Raw genomic sequence first — 9,452 nt, 5'->3', positions numbered from 1 at the left:
TATTTGCCTCACATAGAGAAAGGGCTGTCAGATGTTATTCAATTCAGTCACAGATATGAATTTCCCTCAGAGAACTCATCCAGTTTACCACCAAAACCACCATTAACAACATGATCTTTATAAATTATGGAGGAGACACAATGACTGAGGGCTTTTCTAGTTCTGGAGACTGAGGTCTTCATTAGATTTTTTAAAGGAGCCTCATTTCAAATTTTCCACAGATCCATTACAGTATTTCATACCTATTGTCAGTGTGAGAAAATGTAAAAGCTCAGAAAAATTGAGGTGATTCCCAGGGCCACAGAACCAAGAATGAGGGAGCTGGAATTTCATCTTATCTTACTTTTCTATGATGAAATCTGGGAATATAGATATGAATAATTGTTCATTTTACTAATTCCTGTTTGGTCTCAGAAATCATCTCAAACCAAAAAATTCCAGGAACTTTATTTACTCTTAATCACAATTAAAGTTTTCAGTTGTAAACTGTTGACATGAAGGTGCTGATTTAACAAACCTAGGATGATCTTTCTGCCATAAATAGTACTTTTAAAAATTTTTTGATCATGTGTCAGTATCAATGGAAAAATTAAAATTAGCAGGAATGGTTTTCTTTTTTTTTTAAATATTTATTTTTTAGTTTTAGGTGGACACAATATCTTTATTTTACATTTATGTGGTGCTGAGGTTCAAACCCGGTGCCTCTTGCATGCTAGGCAAGCGCTCTACCACTGAGCCACAACCCCAGCCCCAGGAATGGTTTTTTGATGAGAGTGGAAGACAGTCTAAGGGAAACTTTTCTCAGTCCTTCAGAACATTCTTTCAGTTTTTCTTGTGCCTTATAAGTAACAGAAAAGGACATTTAATTAGGGTCAACTTAATATGTATTGTAGACAAATCAAAGCTAAGGAAAAATATCTGCTTAGATATTCAACTTACTCTTTGAAGTGCCTAATCAATTTAATACAGTTACAATACTGTTACAAAAATGTTGAAGACTAAAACATTTTTTTCTTACCTCTGTAAAGCAGCCTCTGTTTTTCATTGTTTTGCCATCATCACTTTCTCTCTCACCCCTGAATTGTTCCACTGTAACTTCTTTAATTTTATGGTATGAATCTTTGGGTGCTTTAAAAAATACATTTTTTTCACTTTTATTTTGCTTTTTAGCCATTTTAATTAATAAGGAAGTTTAATCAAAAGAGCATTGGATTTAAGGAAAACTTTAGACTAGTTCAGTTTTACTTTACAAACATCCTGGTTATTTGTCAAATGCCATGATGTCACATCTTAATGGAAATAAACACTATCTTTTCAAATAGAAATTCCAAAAGAAATAATTTTCTCTCACTATTACAAGTACATGATAAATATAAAGAACATGCCTCATATACTTTCTTCCTATTGGTGGTGAAGTTTGAAAAGTCAGATGAATGAATAGAGGTGAATTAACATCAGAAAAGAAACAAATACTAAACAATTGGATAAAATATTAATTTGAGTAATGGAATAACTGCATATTTAATCAACCTTGAAGCACTATATATTATGAACACTAGACATTATGATAATTATGAACTTAAATATTAAAAGGTGCAGTAAAATAAACTGAGATAATTTCAGAAATTGTAGACAGTTTTAAACTCCCAACAATTAACCTGGAAAGATATAGTAATAGTCATAAACTATTTTTTTAAGAATTGTGAATTGAACCCAGAGGCACTTTAAAACTGAGGTATATCTCCAAACCTTTGTTATTTTATTTATTTTTATATATTTATTTTTTTGAAACTGGGCTCTGCTAAGGTGCTGAGGCTAGCATTAAACTTTTGATCCTCTTGCTTCAGCCTCCCAAGTTGCTGAGATTATAGGCTTGTGCAACTATAATCAGTCTCTAATGTTTATGCACCTTGAGATTTTTGGAGTGTGTGCTTCTGAGTTCATAAAAACACACGGAAAGTAAAAGTTTTGCTCACAAAGTAATCAATGTTGAAAAAACCATGATTTAAATGAAGTAGGAAAAAAAAAACTGGAACTGCAGTGCACATGAAGTGCACAAGGATACAAAATGGCACATAAATGCAAATGATTATTACCTTGCCATTAAATGTATCAGCCAGACTGAAACAAAAAGAACAATAACATAAAATATTTAAAATGTAATGTAAATCAAAAATTAATTTCATATTTATTCAAAGATTACCATAGTATTTCTTACTTTTCATGTATTGTTCAACTTGAAGAATGTAAATAGGAACTACCCCACAGCTTTGTTATGGAATTAAATGTGGTTCCACAATTAACAGCAGCAGGCTTATAATAAGCCTTCAATATCTGTCATTATTGCCATTATGGTTGTGAATCGAGTAAGCCTATTGACTTTTGCAATTACTGTTACTGTTTTATAAAATCTAATGATTTTGCAATTACTGTTACTGTTTTATAAAATCTAATGACTATTGAAGATTATTTTTAGGTGATCTTAAGAAGTCTCTTTCTCAATTCTAATTAGGTAGCATGGTTTAATGAAAGGCAGTGTATCTGCTTGGATTCTTGTCTTCATAGAAGCATTTAACGGTAAGAAAACTTCAATACAGATGCTCAACAATTAAACAGCATAATTTTGTAATCCTAATAAATTTTGAATTGTCTGCCTTGTAGGTGCTCCAAAAAATATTCTGCAGGGAAGTTTGTTTTCTTTCTTTCTTTCTTTTTAAATATACAAGATCCAGCAATATTTAATGTAAAATAAGAGTAGTTTTATGGTTTAGCAATATCCTTTTTCAATTTCAGGGACACAGGACCAAATCTGAGCTTTTAAGCCAAAAACTACAGTTGAAGAATACAGGCTGATAATGAGATTTTTTTTTTTTTTAACAGAAGCAGAGGTACCAATAGTATCTTCCTAAGTGATTCATATAAATTGAATCTCCTACATTTCTTGAAGAAAACAGTTATTTCTAATGGTTCATTGTAATTAGCAAATATTCTAGTGAAAATCATACAGCCACACTGAAGCAGTTTTCAGGACACCATCATAAGACTGTGAATAATTGAAGAACTTCAAATATCAGTCACTCTTAAAATGTAGATTTGAACACACACAGACTCTAAACACACATTAAAATATCTTTTTTTCAAGTATTATAAACAAAATGGCAGATGATATAATTATTGTAATCATTATTGCTATTTACAACAAATGGTTTTATACCAACTCCTAGGTGGGAATGAATGACAGTGCTCAATACTAAGGAAAATAATGACATTAATGACTTCTAAAGAATGTTTGAGCCAGGTGCCTTGGCACACACCTGTCATCCCAGCCATTTGGGAGGCTGAGGCAGGAGGATTGCAAATTCAAGGCTAGCCTCAGCAATGTAGCAAGGCCCTAAGCCATTTAGTGAGACACTGCCTCAAAATTTTAAAAAAATAAATAAATAAAAATAAAAAAAATAGGGCTGGGGATTAAATGCCCTGACTTTAATCCCTGGTATAAACAAACAAACAAACAAAAAGAGTGTTTGAAATTATTCTGTTAGAATCTATCTTCCAACCAAAAGTCAGCTCCTATAACCACTTAATCTGAAGAGCTCTAGAGACAATGATACAGATTTTTCCTACTGGAATTCTGTTGTAAAATCCCCCTAAATTTCAATTGCATATGAAATTGTACGGTAACTAATTATAACTGGAGCATATTGGTAAATATAAATTTGTAATAGAAAATCTCTTTGAGTTATTTTAAATAAAAGACTAAGTTCAAGTACAACTGAGAGCAGATATAGTGAAAATAATGTAAAAAGTCCTAGAAAAAAAGTGGAAAGAATCTGTAAAGTATCAGCATATACAATTTTAATTTAATATAAATTGATTTTATATATGCTTTCACTGTATAAGGTGTATGTTTATATTGACTATCATTGTATAGGGTAAGATCAAACATTTTTATAATTATTTCAAGTGATTTTTTTATAATATTGGTTTAAATAGCCTCTTTCATATTAAGAGAGATGAATATTTAATTGTCCTCCAGTTCAAAGTCAAAAATCCACTCTTTGCAGAGCATTGGCATTCCAGCCTTGTCCTCTTTGATTCTGTCTGTTACTATCCCTGCTCATTCTCCTTCAGAATGAGAACAGTGACCTTCAATAGGCTCATCCAGGGAGATTAATTTCAATCATTGGATTGGGACATTCTGCAGCTGCACAAACTTACTTTGTCCTACTTTGTCTTCTGTCTCTTTTATATCCAGGTACTTTACACGTTATCTATGGAATGAGGTGCAAAGCAGTCATGGGGTAATTCAGATGTCAACATCTTTGTGAAATGTTTTGGGCACAATAAGTTGTTGCATTCCATTCCTCCATCACCCTCTTAATATTACTGCAATCTGAGGCTAACTCCAATGATTTGGGTAAATTAAAGAAATTTAGGGAAGACTTTTCCTTTGAGTATTTAACATTTGGGTGATTAAAAATGTCATTAAATGTAAGTCACTTTCTACTATAAAACAGAAATATCAGCAACACTCAGACAAGAGACCTTTTTTTCTCTTGTGTACATGAACTCATGTGTGAATTGTTTCCTGGCCTCATCATCAGCCATACCTTCAAAGTAAGTCATACATTTGTTAAGAGCACAGGCTTGATGACAGAGTCTCACTTGCTAATTCTCTGCTTCAGGAGGGCCAGGGTCACTTTTCTCAGAAATCTTATCTGTCAATTAGTTATAATAATAATGACATTTTCATGAGAACATCATTAAGTTTAAATGAGATAATCATATTAACTGCTTCACATATAATATATATATATATATATATATATATATATATATACACACACACACACACACACACACACACAACTAATATATAGATATATAGTTGTAGTTGGACACAATATATTTATAACATATTTATTTTATTTATTTATTTTTATGTGTTGCTGAGGATCAAACCCAGGGTCTCGCACATGCGAGGTGAGTGCTCTGCCACTCAGCCACAACCCCAGACCAAGACGGTATATTTTTATATTAAATTTTGTTCCAATTTTATTAATAAATTGAAAACATATTATTTGTATAATAATCAAATTAAAAATTTCAGGGAAAATTGCTCATTAAAATGTATTTGTAGTTTATTCATTACAGAACTCTTTTGTGTATATTTGAAACCTTTATCTGTGACAGAACATGATAGTCAAGAATGCCATGTTTCAATGATATAGGAAACAGATTCTCTGACAGTATTTAGACCACAGTGTGTTAATAATAAAGTGTAAAAGAGTGGATTAATAATTTGCAGTAATTTAGTTTCAGCAGGAAATGGTTAATTTACAAAAAAATTAACAAAGATAAAATTGACTTCCATGATTATGAATTATGTTATCCAGATTTATGGTGATAAAGATAGCTAATTAAATGAATGTTTTAATGAAAATTAAGGGGATTAAAGAAAAGGCATTCAAATGGAAACTTCTATCTCTATTTTTATAGTTATTAAAATTTTGTCATTACATGTTATACTTTCAAAACAGAGATATTAAAAAGCAATAAATAAATAGACAATGCTCTTAGTACTCATGAATCTAATATGCACAGCATGGTACTAGAACTCCAATTCTAAGCAAAGATGGTATACGCATTGTTGAATCTATTATGGACTCATGTAGGTTGAAGTTCTGCTGAGAACATAAACTTTTTGGAAGTATGATCTTTGCAGATGTAATTAGTTAAGATGAGGCCACATTGAAGAGGAGTCCTTATAAACATGATCATTCAGACACAGAGCCTCACACATGGAGAGTGCCATGTGAGATTGTCATTATCCTATCATAATCTGAAAAATGTCCAAAAGCTAGACATGAGGTTTGGGATAGATATTTCTCTCCTATAGAGAAAACATACTCTTCTGAAATCTTGACCTTACATTTCTAACTTCCAAAATTGAGAAACAGCAAATTTCTGTTGTATATTCCACTCAATTTGAGGTACTTGTAACAGAAATCTTAACAAATTACTACACTATGTCTGCACCTCATTAGCATTTGCACTTCAACACGATGTTACACTCTATAACATGTTTCTCTGCTAATAACTCTGGAAAACATGAAGTTTTACTCTTTTGCATCTCAAATACAATATGTATCTAGAAAGGCATTTCAAAAGTATTTAAACCCCATTTTCTCTAAATAAAAATGTGAAAGAACTTTGCAAGGCAAACACAATGTAATATAGGACAACTAGAGATGAAAATATACCCGAAGAACAGGGAGGATAGCAGTGAGATGAGCTTATTCTTTCCCCCTACCTGGGAGAAGATAGTAGCCTGAAACCCACTAGGAACCCACCTCACAATTTCTGACAGCTAAAATAAAATGGATAAACTTGAGATAAACCTATTTTTTATTGCCTGATAATGTATTAATGTGGTTTAACTAAGGTTGTTTTATAAGTATAAAAGCTGAAATCTGGGTAGGTCCATGTGGGGTTTTGGAAATATGGCACAAGACTTTACCATCCTTGACTCTTCTCCCATGTGTTAGCCAGTCTGCAGTTCCACCATCACAGCTTCAGACCACCATTTTGCTAATTTAATATCTAGGAATCATTGTAATTATAATTATTTCTGTACTTATAGTTTTAAAGACTTTTTACAACTACCTGTAATTAGATTGTATATAACATTAGGAACCCCATATTCATATTCATCACAGATTGATGCATCTATTTTGATATTTTTCTGGTAGACTTTTGAAAGTATCTTCAGCAGATGAATCATTTTATAAAGAAAACACTGAAATACAACTTGGCTTGGATCAGATTTAGAGTTTACATCAACAATGCATTTTTTAAATTTTATTAATATTAAAGCCCTTGTTGAAAGAATAAATCCAAATTTGTATCTGGATAAACTGAGATGGAGAAAGATTAGAATTTACTAAAATCACAGATATTGTTGTTGACCCATCCCAGATTTAAGCCTATCTACTGTTGAAGTTCAAACATTAATGTTTACATGTATATAATTTGAGTGAACAATTTTAACCATGTGAAAAGTAAATAAAATACATTTTTGAACACACATGAGGCTATTAATCAGTTTTTATAGTTATCATCATTCTGTGACTCTAGTTTAATCTGTCTACTAAACTCCATCTGCCTCACCTGATTATTTTAAAATTATGTTAGACATTAGTGAAACAATGCAGAGTCATTTCATAAATTAATGTGAATCAAAAATTGTGTTTTATTTAGGTATACGTGGGAGAATATATTGAAATATTTGATACCTAAGGCATCAATTGAAGCACCAGTCATTTTGACTAATGTTTCTTCTTATCCTGGTAAGAGCACTTTTAAAACAGGGCAGGTGTTTTTCTACGGACATCAGTCATCTCATATAGTTTCTACTAAGAGATCATATTCTCTCTTGATGTCTGTGTGAAAATACATGCTACACATATTTAGACAATATTTTTATTCATACTTAATCTGCATATTTACAATATTTTATTGTAAATCTGATTAATGTAAGTGTATCACTGTGTTTTTAATGTGGCTAGAAAGATCAATTTTCTTAATTCAAAGCCAAGATGGTGGGGAAAAAATCATTTGAATGACTTCTTTCCAACCAATAATTCCCAATATTTGATTTTGAATACATATCTCTTTTCATATCTTGAGTGTTCCTGAAGCCAGGAAGCTTCCATAAGCACGTAGTATACATGCTAAGAAATGTTCTGCCATAATAAATGAGTACCTTGAAGATGTGATTCAAAGGGTGTTTCAGTTGAATAAAGAGAACTATGCTTGGATTTTAAGAATAATACACTAGCAAGATGTAGTGGTACATACCTAAAATTCTATTATTTGTTAGGTTGGGGCATAAAGGTAAAAAATTTAAGTCTGGTATGGGTAACATGGCAAGACCCCATCTCAAAAACAAAAGCAAAAACAAAAATAATGATACATTTATCTTTCATAAACCATTATCCTATGGCCATTTTTACACAGTGAGAAAACAAATTAGTAACTAATCACATTACATGTGATATATAAGTAGTAAATTCCTTAACATGTTATTAGTACAATATTTGTACCATAGATAAAAATGCATTACCATCACTGAGCTCCTCTTACTTATATATCCAGGGACTATGCTATGTTCTTTTTATTTTTCTTCCTAAATCCTAATTCTGATCAATATTTTCTCCTGCTTCTAAAATTCTGTCTCCACATTGCCTGCTAAATCATCATGTGGCCTGATATTTTATCTATACTGAGCCAATGAGAATAAAAAAATGAAGTGGAGGTGGGATAATTTCATATGGAATTTATTTTCCACTATTTCCCCTGTCTCCTTTCCATATTTGCTTTATCATGTAAAATATAGATTGTAGTTAGTAATTCAAAGCAAGTACTAAAAGTCATAGGAGGGGAATGGAACTTATGCTATTAATTAAATTTGAGTTATGCAAACATATGGAAGTGCCTCTATCCTGAAAGTCAGTATTTCTAATATTAAACTTCACCCATGGTTTGTTCAGCCACTCAGGTTACCTTTATGAATAGGCTGCAGGCATTCCCTCAAGTATGGAAGGTCAACACTTCAATAGATCAAGCACTTATCAGTGACCTGCAATTCTAGAAACCCCAGCTACCACTGTGTTTTGCAGTGATATTTATCTACACAATTTCATCAAGCCTGATGCCCAGGATAAGAGAAAAGTGAAAAGTTAAACTGCATTGCTTCAATGAACATTTTAAAAATCTTTACCTTGAAATTGAAATTTAGCAGTTTTCTTTCCTAGTAAAAATAAATAAATAAAGTGAAAAAAAGAAATATATATTGGTTTTCTTGGAGTATTCACCAGAAAAACACACACAAAAAATGATTTATGTGTCAATACTTGGTCTGATAAATAAGAGAATAATCATTCATTTTAAGTTCACCTATATGACAAATGGCTCAATTTAGGAAATTGTTAACTATAGATAATTTTTTCCCCATTAAAGACCCCATGTCTGTTTTATAGGAGCTCTAAGAGTTTGATTGTGCTAAGAAGTTAAGATAGGATGAATTTAAATAATGAATCTGTCAGTCAGTAGTGTCACCTTGGACAAAGTATATAAACCTTTCTGATTTATATCCTAACTAAATGTCAAGGAAAGGAATGACTCAGATAACATGTGTCAGCCTCCTGGCAGGAAGTTCTACTGACATCTTTTGGTGTCAACAAAAACTCACAGTGACTCTTTCTTTGAGAAGATCATCCCATGGGAAGGATCCTCAAAACTCAGACCCCACACCCAAAGACAAAGACAATTGTGTAGCTCCTGGCAAAGGTTTCCCAAGACTTTTGAAAATTTGTAATAGTCAGTGACATTAGTGAAAAATACAGGTGTGAATTTTGTATGTAGTAAGCAGTAGATAAACACTACTTATC

Source organism: Callospermophilus lateralis, chromosome 2 (genome assembly GCF_048772815.1).
Source record: "Callospermophilus lateralis isolate mCalLat2 chromosome 2, mCalLat2.hap1, whole genome shotgun sequence".
Taxonomy (NCBI): Eukaryota; Metazoa; Chordata; class Mammalia; order Rodentia; family Sciuridae; genus Callospermophilus; species Callospermophilus lateralis.
This window is presented reverse-complemented; position numbering follows the sequence as displayed.